Genomic DNA, 18,227 nt, shown 5'->3' on the forward strand with positions numbered 1-18,227 from the left:
AACACCGTGTTCTTGTGCTTTAGGTATAGATGAATCCACCTGTCCTATTTTCTATTGTCTTGCTATGTCCTTTTCTTCTACCTACTTCTTATTAGTAGTATCATTTTTATCACTTGTGTCAACCTGAGTAGATGTATCTACTATTTTTTGAACTAAAGGTTGTTCACTAGTAACTGAAGGGATGATAGAAGGTGGTTCTTTTGGATTTTCCTTGTCCCTTGTAACCTCATTTACTACCATTTGCAATTCTTCTACACTGACCAATATTGGATTTTCACAGAGTTTTGTTTGGAGTGTAGATTGGTCTAGAATCTTCTTTAGATCTTCTAAAATCAATGGATTGATGTTCTAAGCTAAAGCATTAGAAACATCCTTTATATTTATGGTCTCAATTTTTTTACTTGTGACATGAGGGGAACTGACACTCGACATTTGTGTGTCCTGCACACTTTGTTCATCTTGTTGTTGTTCAATTGTTGCCTTGTTATCAGTTTTCTTTTTAGTTTCCTCCACCACCGTATCATCTTTCTTATCATCTTTTTCTTTGTCATCATCATTGTCCTCATCCTTATCATCTTGTTTACCTTCAGAGGGATCAACTTCTCCTTTTTTTATAGTGGTCAACCCATACATAAGTTTCCATATTTGGGTTGATTTCTTGACCACATCTTCAATATTATTTTGAAAAATGTTGTAGGCTCTATATTTAGGTGTGAACATAATGGCATATCTTTTGACAGCCTTAGCAATTTTTCCTTTTGTTAACTCTGGCATCACTTGAGCTAATGTTGTTTCTCTTTTTTTTTCTTCGAATTTAAACAATAATGCCACTTTTGCTCAACAGTATCATATAAACTTTTTGGTATTGTGTTGGAAAATTCTAGTGGAATGTTGTTAAACTTAGACATCATAGCATATACTACCTCTTCCACTTATTCTTCTCTTCTTTTCCAAGTTTCTCAAAATCAATATGCTTTAAATGAGATAAATATGCATTATTCTTGACATTTGCACACAAATGTTCAAGATCAAAGAGTGTTTTGTGACTTAACAATTTGAATTACCTTATATCATCATATACTATCTTTTCTTCATCTGAATCAAGTTGTGCATCATATTTTCTTCTTTGTTTCTTTTGCACTTGGCCACCTTGCTCTATTTTCTCAGACTTCTCCTTGGTTTTTTGAGTTTTTGCTCTTGTGTTGGCTCTGGTGGTAGGTGCACTCAGCTTAGCTTGGCTAGGTTTGACAATCTTCTTTGCCTTAGCCACTAGTTATGTCTTAGCCTTCCTCTTCTTTGGCTCAGCAAGAGTAGGTGCTTCCTTGGCTTCTTCTCCCTTAGCACCTTCTATTTCCTCCTCTTTCTTATCTTCTTACATGCCTTGAGTCAATGCAAGAGGTTCTTGTGGTTGTTTTTGTTCTTCCTGTTCATCCTCTTCTTCTTCATCATCTTCCTCCTCTACACCTTTCCCAAATTTTGTCTTTAGTTTCTTAACTAGCTTATCTTTCTTGAGTTTGGAGGAAATTTTTAACTCCATGCTAATCTTTGATTTTACCATTTCATAGTTGCCAAATATCTTTGCACTTTTATCAATTTCTTCTGCTAGGAGTGCTATGATGGTTGTTGAAGCTTCATCAACATTAATTTCATACTGAAATGACCTTAACCATCTAACCCTTGGTGTGGCAGCTTGCACAAAAGTGTAATCAGAATCAACCAAAAAACATATGTCATTGTAATGTTGTTCAACCAAAGAAATTGGTATCCTCATTCTTTCCTTCATTGATTTCTTAAAATCTTCAAAATAACTTGTCATCAATGTTTCAAATTTTTCTCCCATATGTTCAATAAACTAGTTGATCTGTACTACAATTGACCTATTTTTCTTCCATCCTATAGTACCAAAAGTGAGAAATGTATTATGTTCATAGAAGAATATGCAAACTAGTATTGAACCAAATTTTTGTTGAACACTCTTGGTCTTCCTGGTAGCTCCAAGATTTCCATTAGTTGTTGTAGTTGTAACTCTACTAGATCATATGTATGATCTTTCTTCACAATCTTGTATCCAACATCCATAGCAATGCAAGGTACACTATTCAATCTACTAGATTGATAGAGTTTATGAGAGATTACCCTAATAGAAAAGTTTAGTAGTGGATCAGTAATAGTATCTATTGTCATGCCTCTCTTATTCTATTTTGCTCCAGTGTTTTTCTCTATTACTTCCTTGGAATCACTCCTCAAAGTCTTGGGCTAATCTAGGGTTGGGTAGTTAGTAACCCTATGAATTATTTGTTTGGTAATCTTAATCAGTCCACCCTCTAGCCATAAGATCCATCATGTATTTGGCTCAACATAATTCTAATCCATTCAATTTTAAACACACTAAGAAAATCTAGGGCATGCATTAAACCTTTTCTCTCAACAATTTTATACTCTTCTTTCAGAGCACCATTTTCACATAACCTATCATATGCTTCTTTGATTTCTAAGTCTCCAATGCTACCAATTTTACAATTATAACATCTCCTTACATCTTGCACCATTATTACATTTGGCAAGATCATGGATAATGTGCCAAAAGAATTTTGTTTGTAAACTATGTCAGGAATGGCCTTAAATATAGATTGTTTCACTTTTTTACTCACAAGCTAGACATTCAAAACCTCTTTCCCTTCTACACTTTTTGAGCTAGACCTCATTCTATAAATCTAGGGTTTATGAAAAAGTAAATTGCATAGCTCAGCTTATGATAAATACCTTGCGAAATATGTATGCGGGTGTGAGATCTTCACTAAAATATTTACAAATGCCTTGAAAAATTTTCTAAATCTGCTTTTACTCTACTCACTCTTGCTCAAATTTGAAATGATGAATAACGAGTAGAAATTGATCATATACCCTTTGAAAACCTTACATTTAATGCTCAATGCTTGTGCAACTATAAGCTCAGCATCAAACTTTTTTCAAAATCACTCAACATCTATAGATATTTCCATCACTTAGTAGCTACTATGAGTTTAGCATCAACTAGATAGTCTGGTAGTTTAGCATCAACTAGCATTCCACTAAGCACACACAGAAAATATTTCATGCTCGACAACAACATGAAAAATTTAAATATTTAACTTGAATTTTCAATAAAATCTTGCATCTTTATCTGTGCTAATGTAGTCTTTTTAGTACTATCTCCTTTGGAACTAATGCATGATTTAACACTTGAATATCAGTCCCAAATACCTTTTGATTGCCTAATTTGATGAGGTGTGATCACTTGATCCATTGGGTGAAGTGATCCCTTCTCCATTTGATGTGTTGCAAGTATTTTTCCTTTTCCATGTCTTGTTCATCTCATCTCTGATGTTTTCAACATCTTCCTTGCCTTTGCCTTTATCAAATTCACAACTTGGTGCCTTTTACCTAGTTGGACAATGCTTGCTAATGTGACAAGTCTTTAAACAGCTAAAAAATGTAGTTGGAATCAACCATCTTTCGTAGTTTCCATTAAAGTGTGTCCTAATATAGTTCTTAGGAATATGTCCATATTCTTGACAATAGTGATAGCTATATCTTGTATTATAATCCCAATTGTAAAAGTTCCCATTTTTTCTTACCTTTGTTAGCTTGTTTGATGACCACATGGATTTGGATCTACATTCAAAAGCTCTATGTCCATACTTTTGACACTTGTATTAATAACCTTCATTTATTTGTTCATGGATGGTCTTAGTTTTGCATTCATGTGCCTGATGACCTTGCTTGTTGCACTTATTACAATGAGTCATGTTCTTAGGCTTGACATCCTGATTTGTGTTCTTGCTCCTACACACATTAGTAGTATGTCCTTTCTTACCATAATTATGATAAGTAGGTTTGGAGTTTCTACCTTTGATGTTCCTTTCTTCAAAAAATTTGGATGATTCTCCTTCTTTAGTGCTTGTGTATCCCAATCTTTCTCCTTCTTTAGTGCTTGTGTATCCCAATCTTGATGTATCTTTGTTGGATCTAGGGGATCTTAGTAATTTTTCAAAATATTTGATGGCTTCATTTGGCTTGTTGAGACTTTCAAAAAATTTATTTTTCTCTTTTTAGGTCACTCTATAATTGTTCATTCTACAACTTCGATGTAGCTATCTCAATGTTCTTCACATTTAGTTCATAGTTTTCATTCATCATTTGACTTAGAGTATCCAATTGCATGTTGGAGATCTTGGTTAGCTCTGTTGACTTTTCTTCCAATCTGTTTGCCAGAATTATTTTGTCTTCTTCAATCATGGCTTTTTCTTCTATAGCTTTCTTCTCTTGTTTAGTCACCTCACATAGTATAGTATAGCTTGTGATTCTTGTTCCACCTTGAGATTTCTAATTTCCTCAGCTTGGATTCTATTCTTTTCCATTAGATCTACAACTCCTACATCAAATTCATTAGTGTTACCATATACAAATAGCTTGGTGGTGTCTATCTCTTTGTATAGTGTGTCATTCTCTATAATAGCAATTTCTTTCCATCTCTTCAAGGTTTTCTTTAGTTCCTCTCTTCCCTCATTTAGTTAATGTAGTATGAGATGTATTTCAATCTCTTGGTTCTCAATAGTCTTTCCCAACTTGTAGACTTCTATTTCAAGATCTTTTCTCTAAGTTGCAAAGCTTCTCTTTTAGAGAACAAGGCCCTGATGCCAATTGTTGGAATTACAACTGGGAAGAGAGTAAACTTCTTTTGGGGGGGGGGGGGTTGTGCGTGAATCATTAGTTTAAACTTGGACCCATAAAAATTTCACCATTCATCCATCATATGCATTCATTATGTAAACTAGAATAGCATATAATGCATATGAAACCAAATCATGTAAACATGTAATCAATTACACACATAACACTATGATCACCCAGAAACTCTCTAAGTGAGAAGGTAAAATTGGGGTGGAAATGACACCCACAAATCTTCACTACTATAGCAATAAAGTGTACCTAATGAAGGTTACAATGATTTGAGCATGAATCATGGTCTGCCCTGTTAAAGACTTGCAAAGACTATTAAGTCCCACCTTATTAGAGGATTTCAACACCCTATTAAAAGTGTGCTTGGTTAGAGGAATTTAACTTACAATTAAGTAAGCACCCTATTAAATGATTTCATATAGCCTATTAGGACTACTCTATTAAGAGATTTAACTAAAATCACCTATTAAAATGTCTCAGCATAGATACTATGATTGGTACTTGCTTGCCTAATGACACATCACATCTATAGAATGTCCTTTTTTATTCTTCATGATTTGATGTATCAATTTTGTATCCTTCTCTATCCTCTATTCTTCTCTAAACAATTTTTCAATTCACTCTTACTTATAAGTCACCTTGAATTCTCTACAAACTATCTTTTTTCTCTCCTAATTTGATTATTCACCCATCATACACTATTAAGAGTTTAGGGCTTCATCCTTCTTAAGAAGACTCTAGTAGTTTAGGGTTAGGTATGAATCTATGGCTGAGATTCATCCATTTTTCCACTTAAATCTTCCCATTTTTTGGTTGGCTACATGTAATTGCATAGGGAATCTACATATAGATTCATCCTTATCTCAAAAAGATCGCAATCTATCCTTAAGTTAGCTCACAAATGGTTTACATAGTTGTGTGTGCCATTATAAACAAAACTATCAAAAATGTGTCACTCAACATACAAAGTCACTAATGCTTAGCATGCACTATATTTCTACTTTTTCCTTAGCACCTACTTTACTTGGCATCCACTATTTACTAAGCTCTTGAATCACTCGGCATGGTTTATCTACTCAGCACTTGAGTGACTTGGCACATGAGTGACTTGGAATTTATTACAATTCAGCATGGTCTAATCTTTACATGTTGTACTTAGCATGTATTACTATTTTTAAATGAACTAATTAAATGGCTTAAGTGTATTGACACTCACTTTTTGAAACCAATCTGAGATCAATACAATCTGTTGTTCCTTATAAATTTCTTTACAAGCTTCTCTTTGCACCTTGCCAAGCTTGTCTGCTTGCCTAGGACTCGCTTGTAAAAATAGAAAAATGCCTTCCAAAAAATCCAAAAAACATATTTAAAATATGTAAAAAGGCTATTTCTTGGTCTCAAAGATCCATGGTGATCAGACCAAGGACACTCAAGCTATAGCCTTTTTCATGTTTATTACTCAAAACTAGATAGCAGGATCAACAAAAACAAATAATTTTATAAACTTTATTGAATGCTTACTTGAAACCAAAAAAATTGAAAACATAATTAAACATGGAAACAATATCCTACTTCATTAAAAACATTCCTCTTTTTAACCCAAAAATCCAACCCAAAACTCCAAACTACACTCAGAACGCTCAAAATTGTCTTGTTACTAGTGTTGTTTGTGCACCCAATTATCCAACCCCTGGAAGTAATTTTGAAAGGTCTTAAATATACTTCCTTTGTCCTCATGTCCTATGGTTTGATCCATAACTACCCCAAGTCATTTATTTTCAAACATCTTGAAAAGTTGTCATGCAATTTTTCAAAATTGCAAAGTTGTCAATGCAACTTTTTGACAACTTTTGCAATTTTGCTCCTAGACTCTCCAAACTTGCAAAGAATGTTCTCAAACCTCATATTATTATTTTATAACACCTAAGGGCCATCTTTACATAATATTTTCCCAATTTTTAGACATTTCACTTCATTTTTCCCTCTAGAGCAACTTTTGCAATTTTTTACTATTAGAACCTAATTGACCAAAACCAAACTCCTAAACCAAAATCTACTAACTCAAAACCTACTAAGAAAACCTTGACCCTTTATTTTAATTCCTTATTAACTCCATGGTTGATTAGACCATTAACAAACCAAAAACTAAACTTAGGGTTTGACTTTACCCTAGGTACTCCTGCATCAATATACGTCAAGCTCTCCATTCACAAAGGCTGATTTAACATCCATCTATTATACTTTGAACTTCTTATTCACTTCATAAGCCAAGAAAAATCTTACTAATTCCATTATATATATAGGGGGATATTTCTCCTCATATTCTATGCCTTCCTTTTGTGAGTAACCTTTGCATTCAAGTCTGGCCTTGTTTCTCACAACTTTGCCTACTCATTCATCTTGTTTCTAAATACTCATTTGATTCCTATCATATTCTTTCCCTTATTTCTAGGAACTAACTTCCATGTTTCATTCTTATAAATCTAATCTAGTTCTTCCTTTATTTTTTGAATCCAATGATCATCCTTACATGCTTCATCTTCACTTTTAGGTTCAACTTGAGAAATCAAAGATATCTCCTCATTAACTTTGTTTCTTGTCATCACACTTTTGTCTTTGCTTCCAATTATCTACTCTAAAGGGTGATTCTTCATCAAATTTTTAATAAGGGTAGGAGTTGACATCTCAAATCTTATCTCATCTCAAATCTCATCAATAGTTTGCACATGATTTTGTGGATCATTGTTATTCTCAAAGAAAACTGCAGCATTTTGTCTAAAAATTCCAAAATTATCTTCTTCTTCATCTAAATTATAATCTAAGACATCTCAAATTTTATCTCATCTCTAGGTTCAAGCCTCTACTCTCCTCTTTTCTCAATAGTTTGCACATCATTCTATAGATCATTATTATTCTCAAAGAAAATGTCAACATTTTGTCTAACAATTCTAGAATTATCTTCTTCTTCATCTAAATTATAATCTAACATATTTTCCTTGGTTCTAAACTTTTCATCAATCTTTACATTTTCACACTCAACTATTGTCTTAGTTCTATGATTAAAACATTTGTTTTCCTTTCTTTTCAATGAATAGCCAAGAAACATACTTTCATCACTTCTCATATCAAACTTACCAACATCATCATCTCTCTTAATATATCACTTGCTTCCAAATATTCTAAAATACTTAATTAATGGTGAATTACCAAACCATAGTTCATAAGGTGTCTTTCTCATACCTTTTTTTATCTATATTATGTTCATATTGTACACTATTGTATTGACTACTTCTCTCCAAAATGTCTTGGTTACATCATTCTCCAACAACATCACTTTTTCTGCATCTACTACTGATATGTTTCTTCTTTTAGTAATCCCATTGTGTTCAAGTGTTCTAGGTGAAGATAATTGTCTCTTGATTCTATTTTCTTTGCAAAAAATATGAAACTCTCTAGAGGTGAATTCTCCTCCTCTATCTGATCTCAAACATTTTATCTTAACACTAGATTCATTCTCAACTCTATTCTTAAATATCTTAAACTTCTGAAAAGCTTCAAACTTATCTTTAAGAAAAGCTTCAAACTTATCTTTAAGAAAAGCTATTAACATGATTCTAGTAAACTTTCACTATAAAATCATCTTGCTCTAGAGGGATCACTTAGAGATGTGTGAATAATCTCCAGCTTCTATGTGGTTGTGAACTTCTTGTTTGGAAAAGATACCTTCTTCTGCTTAGCCAAAACATAATTTTTGCAAACCACATTCGTAGGCTTTATTATTTTAGGAAAATATTTGACTACAAATGTGCTACTAACTTTTAAAATATTATCAAAGTTTATATTACATAATCTCCTATGCCATAGCCAACTATTATCCACTTTAGCAATTCAACATGTCATTTTAGTGGGATTCAACTGAAATGCATTACCTCTGGACCTAGTTCCAATTCCAATCATCTTACCATCCTTATCCTTGATAGTGCAAGTCTTTTCTATGAATAAAAATTGATACTCTTTGTCCACCAATTATCCAAAACTCAAAAAATTATTCTTTAATCCATCAACAAAATAAACATCATCAGTGTTAGTTCTTCCATCTAAAGTAATGGATCCAATCTTTATTATATGATAGGTTGCATTCTTACCAACTCTAACAATACCTCCATCATAGTCTCTAAATTTAACAAACTTATTCATATCACCAGTCATATAATATGAACAACCACTATCTATTATCCAATCAGATTTCTTTTCAACTTGGAAAAATAGAGCCATTTCTTCTCTAATTTCTCTATCAAGATCATCTTCCTTAATAGCTACAAATTCTAGCTCATCATCACTTTCACTCTAACTTTTTTCATCAAATTCCTCTTCATTGGCATACAAGAAATTCTTAGGTTTCCTAGGATTGAACTTTCCCTTATACTTTTTTCTCTCTTTTAGGATATTTAGATGCATAATGACCAAATTTTAATCTCATATTGGTTTTGACATATGAGTACAACACCCTTAAATCATTTTCTTGAGTTTATGTTGAACAAATAGTGTATGCCAAGTGTAAGTTGTCAAAAATATAGTATGGGTCAAGTAACTAGTAAGTGTCAAGTCACTCAAGTGCTAAGAAGATAATAGATGTTGAGTCATTTAGATGTTGAGTGATTTATGGATGTCAACTCATTTAGAGTCATAGTTACAACATTAAAGATACAGTGGATGTCGAGCATCAGACACTTCAAGATTTGAGTAAATAGTTTTGGACATAGTTGTTTGTAATGGCACAAACTTTTATGTAAAATTTAGCTGACTTAAGGATTTTTTTTTATTCTAAGATGATAAGGACAAACTTATATTGTAGATCCCTATGTATTATAAGCAACCAATAAATTTAAGGGATTTTTTAAGTGAAAAAATGGGTGAATCACAATCATTGATTCATACCTAACCCTAAGTCACCTAAGTGTTCATAAGGAGAAAAAACCATAAAATATTTAAGCATGGAATGTGAGAAGAGAGAAGTTTGCATGTGCAAAAAAAGCATTCATGGTGGCTAAGGACTTGTGAATTAAGATACATTACAGAATCAGTTAGAGGAGAATAGAGGAAAGGAGTTAGAGGATAGAAGTGATAGAATATCAAGTAGAGATTAGGAAAGAGGTGATTTTTTATTTAGTAGTAGAGTGCTAACTAAAGGATCATTATTGAGACATTCTAGTAGATGAATTAGTTAAATCTCTAAATAGAATAATCCTAATAGGTTGTTGTAAATCCTTTAATAGGGTGCTTACTTCATTGTAAGTTAAAGTCCTTTAATCAGCCACACTTTTAATAGGATGCTGAAATACTTAAACAGTGTAAGATCTAACAATCTTATAAGCCTTTAATAGGGTAGATCATAGTTTATGATCAAACATTGTAGCCTTCATTGGATACACTTTATTACTACAGCATTGGAGATTTTTGGGTGTCATCCCCACCCCAATTTTACCTTCTCATTGGAGGGTTTCTAGGTAACCAAATATAGTGTGTCATACATGTGTTGAATGTTATTTTCTTTCATGCTATAGATGACTATGTTTAGCTAGTTTTTTTAGTTTATATGAAAATTGTGAGATGGAAGTGTGGTGAATGAATTTATGGTTAAATTTTTGAAGGACTGATTCAACCCACCCCACCCCCTCTCAAAGTTTACTTTCCATATTGTATTTCAACCAATAAACTCATTACATGTCCCACATTTAAAGATGTTCTTACAATATTTTTCTCTTCTCACAAGAAGTGTTATACCTTCTTCAACCTTCTTGTCTTCATCAGAGTCTAGTTCTGCTACTACTATGAAAATCTCCATGTGTACTTGCAATTTTAGACAAACTTGGTCAAACATTCAAGGCACTAAAAGTTGTCTCCACTCTTGTCAATTCTCTTGACTATCTCAGACCTACTTCTACTTCTTCCAATCTTCCAAACAACATTTCCCTAGTAAACTCCTTAGTCCAGGGAATAATTAGATGAATCATCTAAGGTACTTGCCTAAACAATGGTGTCAAAGTCTTCAAGATATTTCACACAACCTCATCTTCTTCCTTCTCTCCACCATATGTCTTGATTCCTACAACAATCTCATCTTCCATCATGTTATCATCTTGAAATGCACATATCTAATTCTACAATCTTACTCGTTTCATATGTGTATTACCTTAAAAAATAGATTCTATTGCTTTCCAAATCTTATGAGATCTTTATATTAATTTTATCTAACTCTATTCATTATTTGGAAGAGTTGATAGTAAATCTTTTCTAGTTGTGATATTGCACATGAACATATATCTCTCTCTACTTCATTGCATTCTTCAAGTTTATCTTCTTTGACAATTGTATTTTCACTCTTTGTCAAGAGCCAATAGCCTAGACTCACACATAGTAGATGAGTCTTCATCTTTTCTTTCCAATTATCATAGTTGGCCCCATCAAATCTAATATTATCCTTTCTAAAAAGATTCTCCATCAATCTCCCAAAGTAGTTAAGCTTGTCCTTCAAGGACCTAATGCTCTAATACCAATTGTTAGAATATATAGTCCACCAATATAACTAAGAGGGGGTGGATTAGTTATCCAACTAATATCACAATTATCAACCTTATTAAACTTTAACCATATGAGAAATATAATCAAAAACCACAACAAGATACTCATGTACAATAACACCAGATATGTTAACTAGGAAAACCATTGATCAAAGGGAAAACCCCTATAGGGATGGTACCCACTATTGAAGTTGATGAAATATCAACCCCATAGCTCCCAACAATCACCTGCATGCAAAGAACTATCACAAAAGAGAGAAGCAAAAATCTGTGGAGGCTAGAAATCTCAGATCCATAGATGAGACATTCTTGATGAGCAAAAAAAGAGATTGTTATTATCAAAAGTGAATGAATAAATTACAAAGATATCAATCCTTATAAAATGAGATCAAAACCCTAACAGGGTAAAAGCTAGGTTGCATGATAATAATTAATAAAAGAATTAATTATTATATGCCTATAGACACTCAAAAATTGTTTGCATCTACAATTTCATCACATTGTCATACTAATTCATCCCATTGTCTCATTCCACTAACTCTAATATTTTGGACAACTTGATCATATCTCAACAGTATCTTTCATCATTAATATCCTCTTTCACATCAATTGTAGATCATTTTGAAATCAAATCAAATCAACTCATAACCATATCAAATCAACTCAGAATCACCCTAAATCAACATAGAATCACCTAGAATCAGTCTTAATCAACCTAGAATGTGTCAAACATCCCAAATCTATCATCTTTTGTCCAATCCCAGGAATTATTGTGGCTTTTAGTGCCTTGGAAACCTATCATTCTATCAAATCTTATCAATCTAACCTCAGTACTATCATGGATCTCAGTGCTAGGTCCAACTATCATTCACATCATCTAATCTTAGACATTGTCAAGTCTCTCAATGTCAGATCATAGCATTTCAACCATTTAATAATATTGGTAGTGTTTGTCAATGTTATTTATCAACCAATCTCAATCTTGTAGCATTTTACAATTTTAGTTAAATTTTAGGTGTCCTTAGTTCATGCCATGTGTCCTTGGCATATTATCATTTCAATCAATCTATAAATTTGACTATGGATTTGGTCTATCTATCATCATCCTAGTTTATCTCCATTATCATCAATTTTCATCAAATGATACCATTGCACTTATTTAATTAAATTGGCCAATCATCTACTAATTTTTTGTATAGGATTAAACAACCCATAATTTAATCCTATGTCATTTCATTAACTGTTCTTCCTAACTAACATCCTTAATTAATTAATTGATTCATCATTCACAAACTATGAGAATTTTCAATTTCTTAAGTCATATTTTCCACCATTAATTTCATTTTTTACTAATTTCTATTTGTGTGGAATAATGGATTTTTAATTCAAATATTCCACATAATATTGACATCATCATGACACATGGGCATGACACATCATGGATTCTCCATTTACACTTGGCTAAGATATGTCATAATCCATATATTCTTATTCCTTATGCACATCCATATTTGGCTTCCATTGTCATAGATTCTTGGCTTTAAGTGGGTTTGAGGTGTCCTATGATGCATCATAGATCCTCTTCCATTTATAGCCATGTTTGACTTCCAAAGAATCATACAATCCTACATTTGGCATCTTGTTTCATATGTTTCATGGATTCTTAAAGGAATTTCTTTCCAAGTTGCATATCCAAGGTGACAATTCCAATGCTCTCATCTTTCAAATTGATTATAAAATGAGCATTCTTCCTCTCATTTTTGGTCCCTAGGTTCTTATTCTTTTGTCCTCTCAAGCTAAAATCACATCTTCTAGTATTCTCATTGCATTATCATTACCATAGGCATTGCTTCCAAATTGTGTGCACTATATGCAATTGGAGTTATATCACATAGAGAAGAAAGAAGGACATGGGAGCTACAAATGAAAGAGGGGGTTTTAACATTGTGTTCTTCCTTTTGTTTATTTGGATTTTATGGTATACTAGAGGGTGTCAATGTATGTTTATTGAGTTTCTGATTTGATCATAGTATGTTAGACATTAGCCCATTTTTTGGTCCTATAATTTGTGAACCCAACATTAAAACATGCTTAACTAAATTGGGTTTCTTGTTTTGTGCTTGTAGGTGCAAGGAATGAGCTCATTTGGAAGGGTATAATGACTATCTATGCTTCCTTATCACATTTTGATTAATTATGGGGTCCAATAACATGGTTATATGTTATTATTTTATTCATTCTATTAGCTTTCTATCCTATGGTGCACTCTACTTTGTCAGTGTGCACTTGGGGCCTAGGAAGCAATTTTAGGGGCCTAGGAGTCTCCATAACCCCCATCTATTATTTCTAGCTCAACAACTATGCTTAGAAACCACCAACTATGCCCTTCTAGGCCCCGAATGCACCATAGGCATAGTCTAAACTATCTAAGCATACTTAGGAGGGTAGATTTCAAAATTTTAGTTTTTGGGTATTTCGTAGGGTTCATTTCCCTACAACTTGCAACTGCCCACCCAACTATGCCTAGAAACTACCAACTGCACCCTTGTGGGCCCAAGTGCACCATGGGAATAGTTAGTACTATTTGAGCACACTTGGGGGCATCCTGAGCCATTCTAACATTCTAGGGCATAGTCTACTTTGTCATAGCGTAGTTGGTTCACAAAAACCACATGTTTCAATCAGAATCTACATCTAGGGTTTTTGTTTGCTTCTAGGACCTAGATTAGATATTTTTGTGTTACTAATGGTTTGTTTGTAGCATGTTACAGTAATTGGATGAAGACATAATCATTACAAACTACTAATGCTTATTTTCAAGACATTGTTGAAGACCCTATGTGTTTGTTCAAACTATTTGTTTGGATTTTCTAGATTAAATAACACTTTGTTTGGTGCTTTAAAATGAACTTTTTCTATTCTACTTGGTGTATGTATAGTGTTTAAAACCCTAGGAGTTATGTGGATGTATCCTCGCCCCTCACCATTAATGGATCTTGGGTGTAAGAGAAATCCATGTGACTTCTAAAGAGAAGCCTTCCTTGGATCAAGATACCTGATACTGGGTATGCCAAGGGATGACTTCAAAGTGGTAACAGGCCAAAGCCAAGTGAACATTCCAACTGCTATATAAAACTTTGTATAGTTAATGTCATATTAGTGATATTGCTACATGATAACTCTCCTCTAGTACCCTTGTGGTTCGTTAAACCCCAGTTCTTGAGGTTGGGAGACCTTCTGATGAAGTATATCATTCACTTGCCAAACAGAATGCCCTTACTAAAAACCTTGTTTTAGTGTCAAAAAACCTTTCTATCCACTAGCTCAAAGGGTCAGCCTTGCCTGTGAAGACATCCTACATTCTCATGGTCCTTAGTGGAGAGAATAGTCCCTTGGGAAGTCATACCCCTTGGAAAGTAGATCTTGGTAGCCTCAAGAAGTGAGTGCACTATAAGGGGGAGCCTGTGGTGCCAAGATTCTAAGTTTTCCACTCTAGATAAGTGTGGCTAAACTTTGGCTCAAGTAGGAATTTAGTGGATACAATCCTAAAGCCTAGGTTGTGGTGTGTCTTTTCACTTTTAACAATAGTTATTCTTGTCTTATTATGTTGTGTATGTGTAAAACATTAATCAAAATAAAAGCTAACTAAAAAATTTATACATTGGATATTGTTCAAACCTTGTCAAAACTTCAAACATTATCAAAACATTACAAACTTTGTCAAACTTGGCAAACTTTGGTCCAAAACCTTCAAAACTTTGAAAACATAGAAGACTATATCCCTAAGAGTGCTTGGCATAACTTAGGTTTCATCTTTGTATAACACCCACTTGCATTCACCGTAGTTTGAGCCTCATACTTGCATCATCTAGGATTCATTTTGTATCCCAGTTGTCTTCATTGTTTCATATTGCATCCATTAGTGTTTAATTTTCATCCCTTAGTCTTTGCATTACAACCCCAAAATCTACACTTTGCATCTCTCATTGGCATTCTTGCATTTCCCAACCTCCATATTTTATACTTTAACCATCATTCCAAGTGTATTAACCTTCATTCTACACCTTCATCCTATTCTTAGCACTATCCTCTACCTTTTGGCTCTCTGTAACATCAATCTAGAAACCACAAAACCCCAAAATCACCTTAGTTTCAGCCCATCTTACCAACTATGCTCTAACTAGCCCCAACTGCACAATGGGTACATTTGGTTTTTTTTGATTTCACTTGGTAGTCTAAGAACCTATTTTGAACTTCTAGATAGCATTTTGAGGCTTCAGCAATGTCCTTAGGTACCTGGATATGCTCCCTGGTCTCAGCATGCCCTGATCTACATTTTGCATGTCTTAGCCATCATTGTCTTCACTTAGGGATTCATTCCTTAAGTCATAACCCTCATTCTACATCTCCTATCCAATCATATCATCATCTCCAGCATCTTATCTCTCTGGTATAACAACTTGGCAATCACCTAGCTTAGAATTAGGAAACGTTCAACCTAGTCTCCCAACTACACCATGAAACTACCAACTGTGCTCAAACTGGCCTGAAGTACACCATAGGCATAGTTGGTGTTTTTGGAGTGCACTTGGTACTATCAAAGTGCACTTGGGTACCTGCATGACCATTTTGGGCCTCCAAACTGCATTTTGGGACCCTAAAATTACATTTAGATGCCACTGTAGATCCTCATTCTGCATCTCACTTGAAATAGCATCTTCCACCCAAAACTTCATTTTGCATCATAGGACCTTTGCATAGTGAATATCCAATCAGAATAACCATCATTTTAAGCCTCCTAAACATCATTTTGAACCCCAAAATTTAGATTAAAAATCTAAACAAAAGTATGGAACCTAGAGTATTTCATTGTGTCAATGGATAATGGATCTTGCCCATGGTCATTTTTTCATTTTATTTTATCATTTTCTTTGGTCAAACTCTATCTATGTCAAGATGGATTTGACTTTTTCATTTTGATCTTTTCACTTTTGTCTCTTTATGGTCAAGATCCAAGGTCTATTGTCATAACATTAAACTCCTAGGTTAATACCTTTCAAAGATTTCACCTAAATTCAAAACCTTGCATACACCATTTTCATTAGCATTATCATATTTATAGGCTCCATAAACATCATTTTTACTAACCATAGTGGTATATCCCCTTCATCTTTCATTGTTCAAAACCCTAGCATCACTTCCACTATCAAACCCTATCACCTTGTCTATCAACCCACTTGTCTCCTTGACCACTTATCCTCATTTTTCATATCTCAAATGTCATTATCAACCTTAGCACACCATCCTTTTCATGGTCCACCTTTTATACATCAACTTTCAACATCATTATCAAGTCCAAAATCCAACTCTAACCTTCATTTTGCATACCCTAATCTTCATTTGCATACCCTTTAGTCAAAATTCCAAAACATCACCTTACATTTGCATTTATATAATTTCCCTAGGACATTCACACCTTTCATATTAAAACCCTATTTCATTTGGCATCTCCTTAGGTTTCATAACATCCCTAAGCACCTAAAAATCCAAAAAATACTCATATCTTGCATACCCACTTCTAGATTTCCAAGTTTTGCCCTATTTTACCAACTGCACCCCTGTTTTACCAACTGCATAATTCAGGTGTGTAGTTGGTAGTTTTAGTGCATAGTTGGTAGTTTCAAAGTGCACTTGGTAATTAAGGATTTCATTCTAGGTTATAGACCCCTAATCTACACTTTTATAGCCTTCATTTCATCCCAAAACCCTAGAAAACACTCAAAATCACTCAAATCATTCACATTCTACATTTTAGTCACCCTAACACCTTTTTTTACCAATTATATACCTTCCACTTACCAACTACTTACCTTTAGGGAACCAAGAGCACCAAGGGCACACTTGGTACTTTCTAAACATAGTTGGTAGTTTAGGTGCACACTTGGGAGGCAAAAAAGTGTCCATTTAGGTTTTCCTCCATTGCATATGCATCTTTAGGTACCATGCCAGCAATTCTAAGGACACAATCAGCTCAAAGACTTGAAGAATTTTATCAACCCTTGTTTTCTAAGGTATAAACACACCCAAAACCTCAGCCAAGACCAAATAAGAGCAAGAAAACCCAACAAACATTTGACAAAGACCAAATTGAAGCATCACAACCCTTACTTGTGGACCCCTTAAGCATGTATCTACAAGGTTGCAACCATCAAGAGATGACACAACAAACCCTAAACAACACACATATCATGATATTTCCATCAAACACTTTTCCTACACATGGAATGGTTCAAATGGAGCCCTAACTTTAAACCTATATTTGTACCAATACCACTCGAAGGTGGAAGGGTACCAACCACACTTGAGGATGACCAAACACACTCCTTCAAGTTTAGCAAAGCCAACATGAGTACCTTCAACCCTAACACATCAAACACACAACAAGGTATTGTACTCCTAACTAATGACCCTAACACTCATTATGACATCATTGATGAAGAAATGGCTAGGGCTTGTGAAGACAAAACTTTCCCCAAAAACTTCAAACTTTTGGCAGCCCAAGAAATTGTCAAATTCAACCCAAACTTGGAGGGACCTAAGTCTAAACATCAAGATGTTCCCACAATTGAACACATCCAACCTATGATCAATTTAGACTTAGAAAAGGATAAACAACCTTTGGAATTCTCAAACACAATGATGACACCTTTAAGGTCCCATCAAGAATCAACCATCAAAATCCTCCAAAGTACATTTGAACACATCAACATCAATCCCTTGTTTGATGAACCTCCATCTATCAACAGAAACAAGGCTCTTACTAAATATCCCAAAAGGATGTTAAGGCTTGATCTCAATCACATAATGCAACAACAAAGCATGCCTAAAGGGACTTGTACTCTAGGGATGCCAAACATACCTCCT

Source organism: Cupressus sempervirens, chromosome 1 (assembly GCF_028749045.1).
Source record: "Cupressus sempervirens isolate cs-2001-9-10 chromosome 1, ASM2874904v1, whole genome shotgun sequence".
NCBI lineage: Eukaryota > Viridiplantae > Streptophyta > Pinopsida > Cupressales > Cupressaceae > Cupressus > Cupressus sempervirens.